Here is a 15,891-nt window from a genome sequence, read left to right as displayed (position 1 = left end):
TTAATATATTTAATAACTTCTAAATTAGACAATAACACAAGACGTCAGTGGGAATCGGAGAATATAAGCAAAAAGGCACTTCCAACAATTGAAGAATTTTTAAGTTTTTTAGGTCAGCGTTCTCGTCTTTTAGAAACTCTTTATGCAAATAATGATAAACAAACACATGGTGCAAACCATAAAAATAATAATCAACCACATAACAAAAATAAAGTACAATCATTCGTAAATCAAACTAATCAGAATTTTAAATGTTTTTATTGTAAAGAATCACACTCAATTTTTTATTGTAATAAGTTTCTACAATTATCCGTAAAACAAAGAAATGTTGAAGTACAAAAAATGAAATTATGCACAAACTGTTTAAGAGGAAATCATTCAATAGAGAAGTGTGTATCAACCAGAGGTTGTAAATTTTGCACGAGAAGGCACAACTCGTTGTTACATTACTCAAATTCTAGATTTCAAACAGATCAGCAACAAAGCCACATCAATATGAACCAAGAATCAGAATCATTTGGGAACTCAATGAATGAGCACAACCAGGTAAATACAGTACAGATTAATTCAGCGCAGCCATCAACATCAGTAGTTCTAAATTCAAGCGCCAATCATCAATCAGAAGTTTTATTAGCAACAGCAGTTATACATATTTTTGACCAGTCAGGTAATACATTTGAAGCAAGGGCATTACTTGATTCAGGATCACAATCAAATTTTATCACAGCAGATCTTTGCAAAAAATTGAAACTTGATAAGTCATGTATAAATATACCAGTATCAGGTATAAATAACAAAATAACTCATATAAACCATTCAGTGACTACAAATATTAAGTCTCGAGTAAATGCATATCAGATTGAAAGTTCTTTCTTAGTTATAGATAAAATTACAGAAACATTACCTACAGTCAATCTTAACAGAAATGAATTTACTATACCAGAAAATGTAACTTTAGCAGACGAAACATTTTATAAACCAGGGAAAATAGATATTTTATTAGGTGCCTCTATATTCTATGATTTATTATGCATTGGACAAATTCGACTTAACAGATTTTTACCAATTTTGCAAAAAACCTTGCTAGGTTGGGTTATTACTGGGAATGTTCCATTTCATTCAAATAAACCAACCATCAGGTGTAATTTTACTGTCAACAGCATTAATGATCAGATCAAACAATTTTGGGAAATAGAAAATATTGATAATTCAAAATGTCTAACTAAAGAAGAAGAATCATGTGAAAAAGACTATCAGACATGTTTTCAGAAAAATCAAGAAGGACAAATTGTTGTTCCACTGTTAGCAAAAGACAACATACAGAACTTAGGAGATTCATTGCAAACAGCAAAAAAAAATTAATGAAAAATCCAGAATATAAAAGGTTATACACAGACTTTATCAAGGAATATCAGGATTTGGGACATATGTCACTTATAACAGTAGAGGATTTAAAGTATCCCTCATACTATCTACCACATCATGGAGTTCTAAAATCAGATAATACTACTACTAAATTAAGGGTTGTTTTTGATGGGTCAGCAAAAACAACTACAGGCTTATCATTAAATGATTGCTTAAAGGTTGGACCAACTATACAGAGTGATCTTCTTTCTATCTTAATAAGATTCAGATTTTTTAATATAGTTTTAGCAGCAGACATTGAGAAAATGTACAGACAAATCTTAGTAAGTGAAAACTACCAGAACTATCAGAGAATCGTATGGCGTACAAATCCCTCAGAAGAGATCCAACATTTCAAACTTAAAACAGTAACATATGGAACAGCAAGTGCACCATTCTTAGCGATAAGAAGCCTAACCCAACTAGCCAATGAAATTGAGGAAACAGATCCAGATGTAGCAGTAGTAATCAGAAATGGATTATATGTTGATGATTTGTTATATGGATGTGAAACGGCAGAACAGGCAAAACAGTTGAAAAATAAGTTACAGGAAATTCTTAGCAAATCAAAATTTATATTAAGAAAATGGATGTCCAACGACAAAGATATATTCTCACCAGGAGAGCAAGAACAAGTAGGTATAGAATATTTTATCTCAAGCAAAGAGGAAAATAAAACTTTGGGAATAACTTTGCAGTCAGGTCAAGATAACTTGTTATTCAAAATTAAATGTAAAGACACTGAAAAAATTACAAAGAGATCAATTTTGTCAACAATATCTCAAATTTTTGATCCTTTAGGTTTAGTAGGACCTTATGTCATTCAAGCAAAGATAATATTACAGAAGTTGTGGAAACTTAATTTAAAGTGGGATGAATCAGTTCCTGCTGAACTTCATACTTGTTTTGTAGACTTTATAAATAAGTTAACAGAATTAAATCAAATCAGTATTCCACGACATGTTACATTGTTTCAAGGGACATATACAGAATTGCATGGATTTTGTGATGCATCTGAAGCAGCTTACGGAGCTTGTTTATATATTGTTAGTCAGTTTCACGATCAGAAACAGAGTCAATTACTTATTGCAAAAAGTAGAGTAGCACCATTAAAGGTACTTACAATTCCAAAATTAGAGTTATGCGCAGCAATGATATTAACAGATTTAGTAAAAAAGGTAAGAGATTGTTCAGATATTAATTTTGCCAAATTTACATTTTGGACAGATTCAGCTATAGTTATTCAATGGATAAACAGCGAATCTCATGTTTGGAAACCTTTTGTATCAAACAGAATTGCTCACATTCATGAAAACAGCAAGGCAAATGAATGGAGACATGTTCCTTCAAAGGAAAATCCAGCAGACCTTATTTCAAGAGGAATAGACTCAAAAACATTGTCAACTTCTTCCTTGTGGTGGCATGGACCTTCATGGTTATCAGAAAGTGAAGACAACTGGCCTATACCGAAATTCAAATCAGTAAAGGATTTACCAGAAAAAAGACCTAAATACCAGTTATCAGCTCATGTTAAAGAAAAGGAACCATTTAGTATAATCCATAAATATTCTTCAATATCAAGGTTACAAAGAATAATAGCATTACTTTTAAGATTTAAACATAACTGTCTTAATAAATCAGACAAATATTGTGGTCAAATTTCTATACCAGAACTGGAAGTCAGTTTAAATACTATTGTAAAACTTGTACAGAATGAATGTTTCCAATCAGAAATTTCACAGATTTTGAAAGGTAATACAGTCAAAAAGAATAGCAATCTTATTTCACTTAATCCATTTCTTAAAGATGGTATTCTCAGAGTTGGTGGTAGGATCAAAAATGCAGATTTTTTAACTTTTTCTCAAAGACATCCAATACTTTTACCTTCAGATCATCACATTACTACTTGTATCATTCGGGATGAACATTATAAAAACTTGCATGCTGGTCCACAACTATTGTTATCAACATTGAGAACTAGATTTTGGATATTATCAGGTTTAACTACAGTAAAACGAATTTTAAGAAAGTGCATTGTATGTTTTAAAAATAGGCCAAGTTCAGTCAATCAACTTATGGGTGACTTACCAGAGAAGCGAATTACTCCTGCTAGAGCATTTTTACATACAGGTTTAGATTATTGTGGACCATTCTCAGTTAAAGCTAATAAATTACGCAATTCAAAAATCATCCATATATATGTTTGCATATTTGTTTGTTTTAGCACAAAGGCTACACATTTAGAACTTGTAACAGACTTAACAACTGAAAGTTTTTTAAATTGCTTAAAACGATTTATCAGTCGTAGAGGTAAACCATTGACTATCTCATCGGACAATGCCACAACTTTTGTGGGGGCTAATAATCAACTCAAATCAATGTACGATTTAGTACAGAATTCCAGACCAGAAATTAACAGTTTTTTGACAGTAGAATCAATAAAGTGGCATTTCATTCCTGCTAGATCACCACATCAGATTTTCAACCTTTGACCCCAGGTCATTTTTTAATCTTTTCACCATTAACAACCTTTCCTGAGCCAGACCTACGAAGAATTTCAAATCTCAACACGTTTCAACACATGACTCAAGTGCTCCAACATTTTTGGGCAAGATGGTCAACAGAATATTTAACTCAACTTCAGTCAAGATCCAAATGGAGGACTGTTAGCAACCAAGAAGTGAAGATAGACCAGCTAGTGTGTCTTAGAGAAGACAATTTACCACCTCTACAGTGGAGGTTAGGACGTATTTCAATGGTACATCGAGGCAGAGACAATAGAATACGTGTTGTGACAATAAAAACAAACAATGGTGAAGTGACAAGAGCTCTCTCACGCGTGTGCATATTACCAACAGACATTTAAGTTCATTTCTATGTTTTGATGTATACTGGGCAATTATGACCCTTTATTGTAATGTAGTTTATTGTTTTTTTTTTGTTTCTTTTTGAAATAGCCAGGGTATTTCAAGGCTGGCGGTATGTTGCAGAATACACAAGTGTATGGCAAATAATTGCTCGTTCCATGTCAGCTGGTGACAGCGCGCATGACAATGTCAATCATAATCATCATGTCGTAAGGTTATATCATATTGTAGCAGTGTACAAATAAAATTCAGTTTTTAATTCAGCATATCAGTTTTTGACCAGCATTAACCATCAGAAGCAGAAATAATACTTTGTATAAATAAATACAAAACACTAAGAATAAACAAAGTACAATTCACCAATTCACAACCCAGTTCCAAACATTAAAGTTAAAATTTAAAAATTCATCTCTGCTGTAAAATGCTTGATTTATGAGAAAATTCTTTAGTTGTTTTTTAAATTGTAAAGTTGGCAATTCAGTAATTTCAGTAGGCAACTTGTTGTAGAATGTTACACCATAAGAGTTTGGTCCGTCTCTACTTCTTTGGAGCCTGGTGTAGGGCAGTATTCGAAACAACGAATTTTTTTTGCAAAAAAGGGTGAAAATCAACGTATTTATTATTGTTAAACAAAAAATAAGCATAAAACAAAAAATATCTCGACAGCGTTACCTCAAGAAATGTCTAAAGAAAATATATACAAAATTCCAGGTGGGTTGGTCAAGTAGTTTTTGGTTAAAACGCCTTTAAAGTATTGTCAACTTTTATTTCCAATTTATTTTTTGTCTGTTAAATCGTAAAGTGATGCACTGCGAATATTTTTTGAATTGCGGAGTAATTTACAAAAGAAAATGAGAACAGCTGTTGACCGTTCCTTACCACGCTCAAGCGCGCTGGCGTGAACTTTCTGCAAAGCAAGTCGCAGGTAGGGAGGTAAGGAAATAGTATTGAATATCCCTACCTTCGACTCGCTTGTTGAACAACGGTCAACAGCTGTAAATTACTCCGCGATTCAAAATGATATTTGGATGTGCATCATTTTACGATTTGACAGACAAAAAAAATTGAAAATAAAAGTTCACAAGACTTTAAACGCTTTTTTCTCAAAACTGCTTTTTTCAAAGGCTGTAGACCTTGTAATTCAAAAACTACTTGACGGACCCACCTGGAACTTTGTATGTATTTTCTTTAGACATTCATTGAGGTAATGCTGTAAATATATTTTTTGTGTAATGCTTATTTTTTGTTTAAAAATAATAAATATGTTGATTTTCACCCTTTTTTCCAAAAAAAAATAGTTGTTTTGACTTCTGAGTGATATCAAAAAGTCAAAAGTCGATAAAACTAAAATTGACACAGTTACCACAAAAAACTCATAAGCTAATAAAATCTTTTTGAATTTTGTGTTTACCATGATCCAATGATGAATTCTGATGTCCACCGCAAAATTCATTATCTATATTTTGAGGTGTCTTCAAAAATTTGCCACCGTTGGCTTATTTTTCAATATTTTTTCTTGAAAAATCTATGAATTGTACTGAATATGCCTATTTAATTTAAAAATACAATAATTCTACCTAATATTTTCAAAAAAAATGTGCTTGAAATATTGATTTCAACCCATACGGGCCCCCTTAAGGATAGCTATGATACGATTTTGATAAGCAACCCATGCTAGAAAGATTTGTCTATATATGAAATTTAATAAAAAAAAATGTTTCATCCAGCAAGCAGATGGGTACAGATCGAGCTATATTCGGATCTTAGACTAATAGTATTAAGTAACTAATATTTATTTAAATTATGTGTGTGTGCATTAAAATACTACATAATTTTAAACTTCATTTAGAAAAAGGAAATATATTGTTCAATAATTCCTGTTTTCTTAACAAATTGAGCGTAGATAAAGTATAGTACCTAATTTAAGTTTTGGACATATTAGGCTAACTGTCCACTTGAAATAAAATCTCGAGAGTAGTTTAAAGGTGTTGTCCATTTGCGATCACGTGCGATCTCGTGATCGGCATGCAAGACTGGCTGGTGACTTTAGTCTCGAGACCAGTACAATTTCGTGTCCCCTAGAAAGTCAACACACAGCCCACTGTGTGGCTTCATGGCGCGATACATATTTTCAATCCTCAAAATGGATCCGCAAGTACTAGTTCGTTGCAAGTACTCGCGTCAAGTACTATCTTTTATAATTGCGTATACGAAAACAAAAATATCACAAAAAAAAGATGAAAAAAATAGAAGTGCTGGATGAGAAAATGGGAGGAAAATCAAATTTACTTGGGAGCCGGTTCAACCCTCGTAAATGAGTTGAGGTTGGAGGATGCGCAGCAATTCGAAAATTTTATTGTCCTAGGCCAAACTAGTTTATCCTGATATATTAAAGACTCACACTTCAGGATAAACTAGTAGGGCGTAGTCTAAACCAATTTAGCCGAGTCGAAAGTAATTTAGCGAACATGTAAGGACTTTTACATGCGGGGAATTCTCAAATCACGTCCCAACAGGGATGGCAAAAAAAATTATACATCGGTATATTGTATCATATTTGAAACATCAAATGAAGATATTGATACATGCTATTCATCAAAATATTCTGGTATAAGTAATTAAATAATATAAAAAATAATAAATAAAAGGATGAAGTTTTCTCCAAACATTAAAAGAAAAGATACACTTACGAATAAAATCGAGTATGAATTAATATTGTTTTCACCAATTTTGAAAAAATGTGAAAACGTTGAATTATCCACGTACGTCTGTCCGTCCGTTCGTCCGTCTGTCCGTGAATTCAATTCCTCCGTCCTTAGTCAAGTCAAGTCAAGTCAAATTTATTCATCACATGCGACATTATACAAAGTACATGTATGAGACAAGTCAAAGTTACAGACATACATCTTAAAAGTATATAAATTAATAAATACGACAAAAAATACTTAAAAGTTATTTTTAGAATATGGCTCTAGCTCACAAATGTATTGATGTACACACCTCCGAAAGTTTGGCTGATATAAATTCATTCGTATATCTATTGGCAATTTGTTAAAGAAACTTATGGCTGCATAATGTGTGCTACCTTCCAACAAAACAGAACGATGTTGTGGAAGCATAAAGTGATTGTCTCTGAATCTTGTTGAATAAACATGGTTTAATTGAAATTTATTGAATTCATAAATTTTGCAATGTAAATACATTATAAGTACACGAAAATATATACAGACCAGGAATTGTAAGAATATTGTTTTGTCTAAAGATGCCTCTACAAGCATCTCTAAATTTCATTTTATACATTATCCTAATAGCTCTTTTCTGAAGTACGAATATCTGCTCTAATTCAGAGGTACAACCCCAGACTTCAATGCCATATTTGGATATTGAGTAAAAATGGGTAAAATATACTGCTTTTAACATTGATGTATTAAAGAGACGTGAAAGAATTCTCAATGCATAACATGCGCTACTTAATCTGGATTTCAAATTAGAAATGTGGTTTGACCATTTACAATTACTGTCTAACAGGACCCCCAGCAACTTCGTGCAGTCTGTTTTATCTATTGCTGCTTGTATAGTGGCTTGATGGTTTAATAAATTATTTGACGTGAAAATCATATACTTTGATTTCTCTTCATTTAAAACTAGTTTGTTGGATAAGAAATAACTGTTGACGGTGGATAGTATCTGTGTAGTTTTATTTTGCAAATTTTGATCGGATGTTGCTGTGAGTAGAATGTTGGTATCATCCGCATAACTGATGATGTTAACTCCACTCAGTGAATTAGTTACCAAAGCTATATCATTAATATATACTATAAAAAGTAGAGGACCCAATACACTACCCTGAGGGACACCATAATGGATATCCAATGTGTTTGATTCGTTTACAAGTCCATTAGATGTTATCTTTACTTTTTGTCTTCTATTTTCTAGGTAGGCAGTAAACCATTTTAGAACTACACCACGAATACCAATCCCCTCAAGTTTTATTAGCAACAAATTATGATCCAAAGTATCAAAAGCCTTGGACAAATCAAGAAATAAACCACATGCCTTCTCTCGTCTGTCCAAAGCATCCAACACTAAGCTGACGAAATTTGCAAGAGCTGTAGTTGTAGACTTAGAAGATGTAAAACCATGTTGAAAATTATGCAAAACACTATGCTTTTTTAGGAATGCGTTCATTCTAGTATAAACCAGAGTTTTAATTATCTTTGAAAACACAGATAAGAGACTTATGGGACGGTAGTTGTTAAGGTCATCTTTATCACCACTTTTGAATACAGGGATTACAATAGATAGTTTAAACATACTAGGAAATATTCCTTGTTGAAAAGAGGCATTACAAATATCCGTCAGTTGATCTGCGAGAGCGTGAATGCATTGTTTTAATAACTTAGGGGAAATCTGATCAAAACCACTACTGTGTTTGGATTTAAAACTTCCGACTATACTAGTTATCTCCTGTGGGTTAGTTGGATATAAAAAAATAGAACAACTATTACGGTTTTTTGATGCTGATGTAAACCCACCTATTTTAGTTGGATCCAAAGCGGCAACTGACTTTGGAGCCATTTCAACAAAATGGTGGTTAAATTTGTCTGCTAAATTATTATTATCATCACTAGGTACTTTTGAGTTGTTTTGTTTCCAGACTGTTAAGTTTACTAAATGCCAAATACATTTCATTTTACTTGATGATTCGTTTAACTGTCTCATGAAGTGACTACTTTTAGCTGCTTTTAATTTAATTGAATATTCTGTCTTTGCCAAATGAAGGACTGGTTTAAGATTACTATTTTGCTGGCCGATCGTTTCTAGAAGTTTTAGCTGATCCCTTAAATTGTACAGTTCCTGCGTAAACCAATTCGGACGTGTACATTTTTTAGGTTTACATTTAAGTAGTGGAAAATGGGACCGAAAGTAATTTTGGATAGTATTTAAAAAAGCTAATGATTTATCCTCAGCAGAAATTGTATTAAATACCCCTGACCAATTTGTTGACTCAAGGGTTTGAACAAAACGATTTATGTTCCTTTCACTATATGAACGGATGAATATATAGGCATCATTTTCTGTGTTAATGGTACATTGGAACAATTGTGCACGATGATCAGAGATTCCTTCCACAACCATTGTTTTTTATTGGTGATTTATGTTTGTAGCAATATAATCAATTTGAGTTTTACTAGTTGCAGTTACTCTTGTATAATCATTCACAGTTACGGTTAAGCCATAAGAATCTAAAACATTTACCAAGTTCTGCTTACTTAGTAAATTTGATTTGAAATCTATATTAAAATCACCTGTTAATATTATAGCCTTACCTTCGGAGACTAGCACATCAAGTATTAGATCCAGTTTTGACATAAAAACATCAATAGAGCCACGTCCAGGCAGATAAATACACAACACAACACAATTAAAAAGGCAATAGTCTATTTCAACAGCACTCGCTTCAAAATTATATTTCTCAGATTGAGAACATATATTAGAACGTTCCTTCCAAACCACAAATTCTTTCACATAGATTGAAGACCCTCCATGTTCCCCTTGGTCACGGCAGAAAGATGAAGCCAGAGAAAATCCATTTATATAGTGTAGTTCTTGTTGTTCTTTAGATTTCCAGTGCTCAGTTAAACAGACACATACATTATGTAGACCTTCGCGCTGCAGGAAGAACTCTAGTTTTTCAATGCTTGTTGATACACATTGTATATTTTGATGAAGTAAAACAAAACTTTTTTGATTGATAGTTGAAGCATTTTTACCAACTATGTCAAAATTAGGAGAATTGAATACTTGTAACTTATCCAATTTAAAACCAGTGTTCTGACTTACACTTGGGATATTTAATAATGTAATATCTGGGTCAAAAACCAAGCTTCTTCTGTCTGTTTTTTCTTGTGGTAGAAAAAACGGCTTACTACAGCTCCATTATACCAAGTAGAATGACAAAGGAGGTGTCAAATTAAATCTTATAATCCAAGGATGGTACTAAAGGTGAGAAATTTGACCTAAGTTGTTTGTCCGTCTGTCCGTCCGACCGTGAATATAACTCAATATTACTGTTTGTTTGTTACGAATAATTATAATTTTAATAAAAATGAATATTTTTCCAAGAACAGAGTATTTTATTCTATTTATTATTTATATTAAGCAGTACTAGTTGGCTGCATTACTTTCTTCTTCTTGGCTTTTCCCATTATGGGAATTTCACATTATTACTTCTATCATTGATTATAGACACGGATTATAGATTATATGATTATAGATCCGTGTCTATAATCAATGCTTCTATGCTATGTAATTTGTAGACACTTTATCATAAACTACAATTCAACTGTTCGTATTTTATTTCGTATTATTGTTGTCACTGGCCATTCTTCCGCTCTTGTAGGGTAGTATTCAGGACTAAGCCCTGAAAAATCCTTTTTTGTTTCTTTTCTTTAGTTAGAGTGTTCTTCCATATCACTCCATGGAGTGCTTTCGTAGCTTGTTTTCCCCGTACTATTTTCATTTCTATATCTTTCATATACAAGTGCCATCTCGGTTTATCATTTACCCTAAATACTTAAAAGTCTTACAACTCTTAATAGTGTCTTCTAAACTTACGTTTAAATCAGCAACCAGTCTGTAATCAATAACTTTCGACTAGATTAAATTGGTTTAGACTGAGCTAAACTAGTTTATCCTGATATAAAAACATACATTTCAGGATAAACTAGTTTGGCCTAGGCCAAACTAGTTTGGCCTGAAATGTGCGTTTTTATATCAGGATAACCTAGTTTGGCCTAGGACAAACTAGTTTGGCCCACGCGCGATAGGACCAACTAGTTTGGCCTAGGCCATATTAGTATATCCTAATGCACTTAGGCCAAACTAGTTTGTCCTGAAATCGGGTTTGGCCGGTAACATATATATAAAGCGTCATTTGTCGAGTATATATGATTACTTTATTCAAAACGGTCTGCGTATGTGCTCAAGAAAAGTGACACATTTATCACTACTTATTTATCTTGCTTTTTACAGTATTTTGTGTTTAATGTTGTTACTTATTTTTAAAGTTACATCATTAAAAAGTATAAGTCTGTTAACCAGATAATAATAATACTATTATATTCTGTACTGCAAGAGCTACTTTTGATAAATAATATTTAGTAAATTTTTCGATATTTTATCTGTATAATGTCGCAACTCAAAATAAATTTTAATATTTTTAATTTATTTAAGATGAGAGCTTCAAAAACCATTGTAACTAACTAAAATAGTTATTATTCTATTATTAGTTTTTAAATTAATCCCGAAAATGTTGTAGGACAAACTTTAAACGTCGTTTTCTCGAAACTTTATTTTTTTTACTTATGACACTCTTTGAGCGGAGGTGCGATATTTTGTCTCATATTGACACTTAGCTTTACACATGTACGTAATATATTATTGTGGACTAATGATTTAAACGCAGCAGCGAAGAGAACGGGAATAAGAGAAGTAGGGATGGGTACGATGCGGAAGATTTATTCAGAAAAAGCAAGGTAACGAGGAGAACTCCGACTAAGAGTGATAACCAAAATGAACAGATGATACAAATGATGCAGACAATTATGTCAAGAAATGAAGATATGTTGATTGAACTAAAAAACTTGCGCAGAGAGCAACAAGAAACCTTGGATTGCGTCAGACAGCTGGAGAAAAAGAATAATGAGTTAGAAAAACGACTCAATGAAGCAAATGATAGAATAGAACGAATTGAGAAGGATAAAAGAAAAAAGAACATAATAATTAAAGGATTAACTCTCGATAGCAATGATAACAGGTCTACTAAACAAAAACTAGAACATTTTATTGAAGCAAATCTGCAACTAAAGGTTAAACTGAGGGAAGGAAATAAAATTGGTGATAAATCATTTCTGGCAGAAATGGAAAATATGACGGATAAGATCTCGGTATTAAGGAACAAAAGTAAACTTAGAAACATAACAGGACAAGGAGTATATATAGAGTCTGACATGACAAAAATGGAAAGAGAGATACAGGCTATAATTAGGAAAATAGCGAAGGAGGAAAAAGATAAGGGTAATACAACAAAAATAGGGTATATGAAGCTAAATATTAATGGAAAAGATATGAAATGGGATAAGGATAATGGTAAACTGACAGAAAGCACACAGAACAGCCAGAGAGGACTCCCAAAAAACTAAAAAGGAATGCAGAAACGACTACAATAAGTATAACGACTAAAGCAACGGACAAGTACATGAGATTGGAAAATGATAATACGAAGTATAAACAAGATAACGAGGCAAAACAAAACCATAAGTCAGAAAAGCCAAGAGATCAAAAGTCTGACTCCGTAGAGAATGATGAAAAAGGTAAAGAAATGGGTGAAGAAAAAAGAAGAGTGGAAAAGGGGAAAAAAGAGAAAATAAGAATGGCAACATGGAATGTACGCGGCACCTATGAGGAAGGAGCCAGAAAGGAATTAGTAAAAGAAGTAGGGAGATATAAATTGGATATTGTAGCGGTACAAGAAACAAAACAATTGAGGTCAGAAATATCGGAATTAGAAAATGTGGCTTTTTTTTTTCAAAAGTGGAGGAGCAGATAGGATGTTAGAAACAGGTTTTATTATAAGAAAAGGTCTAAAAGAAAAGATTATGAATTTTAATCCCATATCGGAGAGGATGTGTTATATACGAATAAAAGGGAAAAAAAGAAATATAAGCATTTTAAATGTACACGCCCCTACCGAAGAAAAAGATGAAGAGATAAAAGACATATATTATGAAAAAATGGAGATGGAATATGAAAAGATACCGAAACATGACGTCAAAATTATAATGGGAGATGTAAATGCAAAAGTGGGGAAAGAGGCAATCTACAGAAATACAGTAGGAAATCATAGCAAACACGACGAGTCAAATGACAACGGACAGAGACTGATAAGTTTTGCAATGGAAAAAAATATGGTGGTAAGAAGTACACAGCTACAGCGGAAAGAGATACATAAGGGTACGTGGACATCTCCGGACGGAAAAACCGTTAACCAAATTGATCATGTAATGATAGAAAAACGACACGCGGAATTTATTACAAATGTCAGAAGTATGAGAGGAGCAGACTGCAGTTCAGACCATTTTTTAGTAAAAATTGAATGTAAAAGTGAAGTAGAAGAAAAAATAGTTGTAAAAAAGGATGCAAAAAGAACAAAATCATACGAAGTAGCTGAACTGAAAAAAGAAACAACCAGGCAAAAGTATCAAGAAGAAATAGAAAAAATGTTTTTGGAAACAAAGAATGAAGCCACAGATGTAGAAGAAAGATGGGAACAAATAAAACACATTACAAAAGAAGTAAGCAGAAAATTGATACCCAGAATTAAAAAACAGACAAGAACTAAGGAGTGGTTTGATAGGGAGTGTGTAGAGCTGTCAGAAGAGAAGAAAAAGTTAAGAATACGTATGTTGACCAACCCTAACGACAAAAACAGAGAAGAGTATAACCACGTACGAAAACAGTTAAAGAAAAGTTGCAGGAAGAAAAAGAGAGAATTCAATGAAAAAAAGTTGCAGGAGATAGAAGAAAAATTTAAAAACAATGAAATAAGATCATTTTATCAAGAGGTAAAAAAAGTAGAAAAAGGTTACCAAAGCAAAACAAGCTACATAAAGACCAGAGAAGGAGAGCTAGTAAGTGAGCCGGGAAAAGTTATGAAAGAATGGAAAATGTATTTCGAAACGTTACTAAACAGTGATGATGAAGATCAGGGAGAGGACGAAGACAGAACAGAGGGTGCAGATATAAGAATAGCCGAACCATCCAAAGACGAAGTGCAAAGAGTTGTAAACAAATTGAAAAACAATAAAAGTCCAGGGCCAAACGAAATAAGTGCAGAAATGCTGAAAGCAGGGGGAAGAAAACTACTGGAAAAGGTGTATGAACTGATAGAACTTACATGGAAAGAAGAAAAGATGCCTGAAGAGTGGGAAAAAGCCTGGATAATCCCATTACATAAAAAAGGGGATGCAACGATGTTGCAGAATTACAGGGGTATTGCTTTGCTGGACGTGTGCTATAAGATATTTGCTAGGATTGTAAGAGAACGATTAGAGGTATACGCAGAGAAACTAATAGGAGAATACCAAGCAGGCTTTAGAAACAATAGATCGACGACAGAGCAAATATTTAACATAAAAGAAATCCAAACAAGCTGCTACGAACATAAAATGGTTTTATATGCACTATTTATAGATTTTAAGCAGGCCTATGACAAAATTAATAGGAAAAAAATGTATGAAGCCCTACGACAAATGGAAATACCAGAAAAGCTAATCAAGTTAATAAGAATTACCTTAAATATGACATCTAACGAAATAGTGTGGAACAGTCACAAATCGGAAGAGTTTATAGTCAAAAAAGGACTTAGACAAGGTGACCATCTATCAACTGTGTTATTTAACCTAGTTTTGGAAACAATTGTAAGGAACAGCAGAATAGAAACACAAGAAACGATCTACCGTAACGAACATCAATGCATGGCCTACGCCGACGACCTTACACTGCTAGCAAAAACTAATACCGAATTAAAGAAAATCATGAGAAGATTAGTCAGAGAGGCAAAAAAATTCGGCCTAGAAATAAATGAAGAAAAGACGAAGTATATGGTGCTAGGCAACACAGAAAGAGAACCTGTAGATATGCTAAAGTTAACAGCGTTCGATGGAAAAGAATATAAATTTAAACGAGTAAATCACTTTACATATCTAGGTGCCATTATAGATGAAAAAGGACACGAGCAAAACGAACTAAAGCACAGGATAGCTAAAGGTAACCGAAAGGTCGGCAGTTTAAAAAAAAATTATTAAAGTCAAATTACGTATCAAGAAAGACGAAAATTAGAATATACCAAACTGTAATAAGAGCAACAGTCACCTACGGATGTGAAACATGGGTACTAAACAAAACAGAAGAAGAAATGATAGAGAGATGGGAACGCAAGGTACTGGGGACTATTTTCGGGGGAAAAAATACGGCAGATGGTTGGCAAAGAAGAACTAATGAAGAATTAAGGATGCTTTACAAGGAACCAACTATAACAAGATACACAAAGGCACAAAGAATCAGGTGGGCAGGTCATGTCGAGAGGATGGATAGGTCAAGAATGCCAAAGAAGATACTATTAAGAAAACCAGTTGGGACAAGGAGACGAGGTAGGCCAAGAAAAAGATGGCACGAAAAGTTTCAAGAAGATATAGGATCGATGGAAATTACAGACTGGAAAGAGAAAGCGAAAAACAGGATACAGTGGAGAAACATAGTGCAGCAATTTTTACATAGTCATTAAATCAAATTATATAATAAATATAAGACATTAGTATATATTGTTATTTGTATTATGTAAAATTGTTATTGTTAAGTTGTAAAGCCCTAGGCCTCCAAGGTCTGTAGAGCATGTTAAATAAATAAATAATGATTTAAACAATTATAATTTTTGATCAATAGCACAATAGTTTTGATGTTCTTGCATATAGAGAGACGCATTCTCAAGTTTTCCGTTCTCAGGTGCTCTAACTCAGAACTTTTACCTTGCTTTATCACATGCTTTATTTGAGTATAC

Source organism: Diabrotica virgifera, chromosome 6, assembly GCF_917563875.1.
Source record: "Diabrotica virgifera virgifera chromosome 6, PGI_DIABVI_V3a".
Lineage (NCBI taxonomy): Eukaryota > Metazoa > Arthropoda > Insecta > Coleoptera > Chrysomelidae > Diabrotica > Diabrotica virgifera.
The sequence above is the reverse complement of the archived record's forward strand: the minus strand, read 5'-3'. Positions refer to the sequence as shown.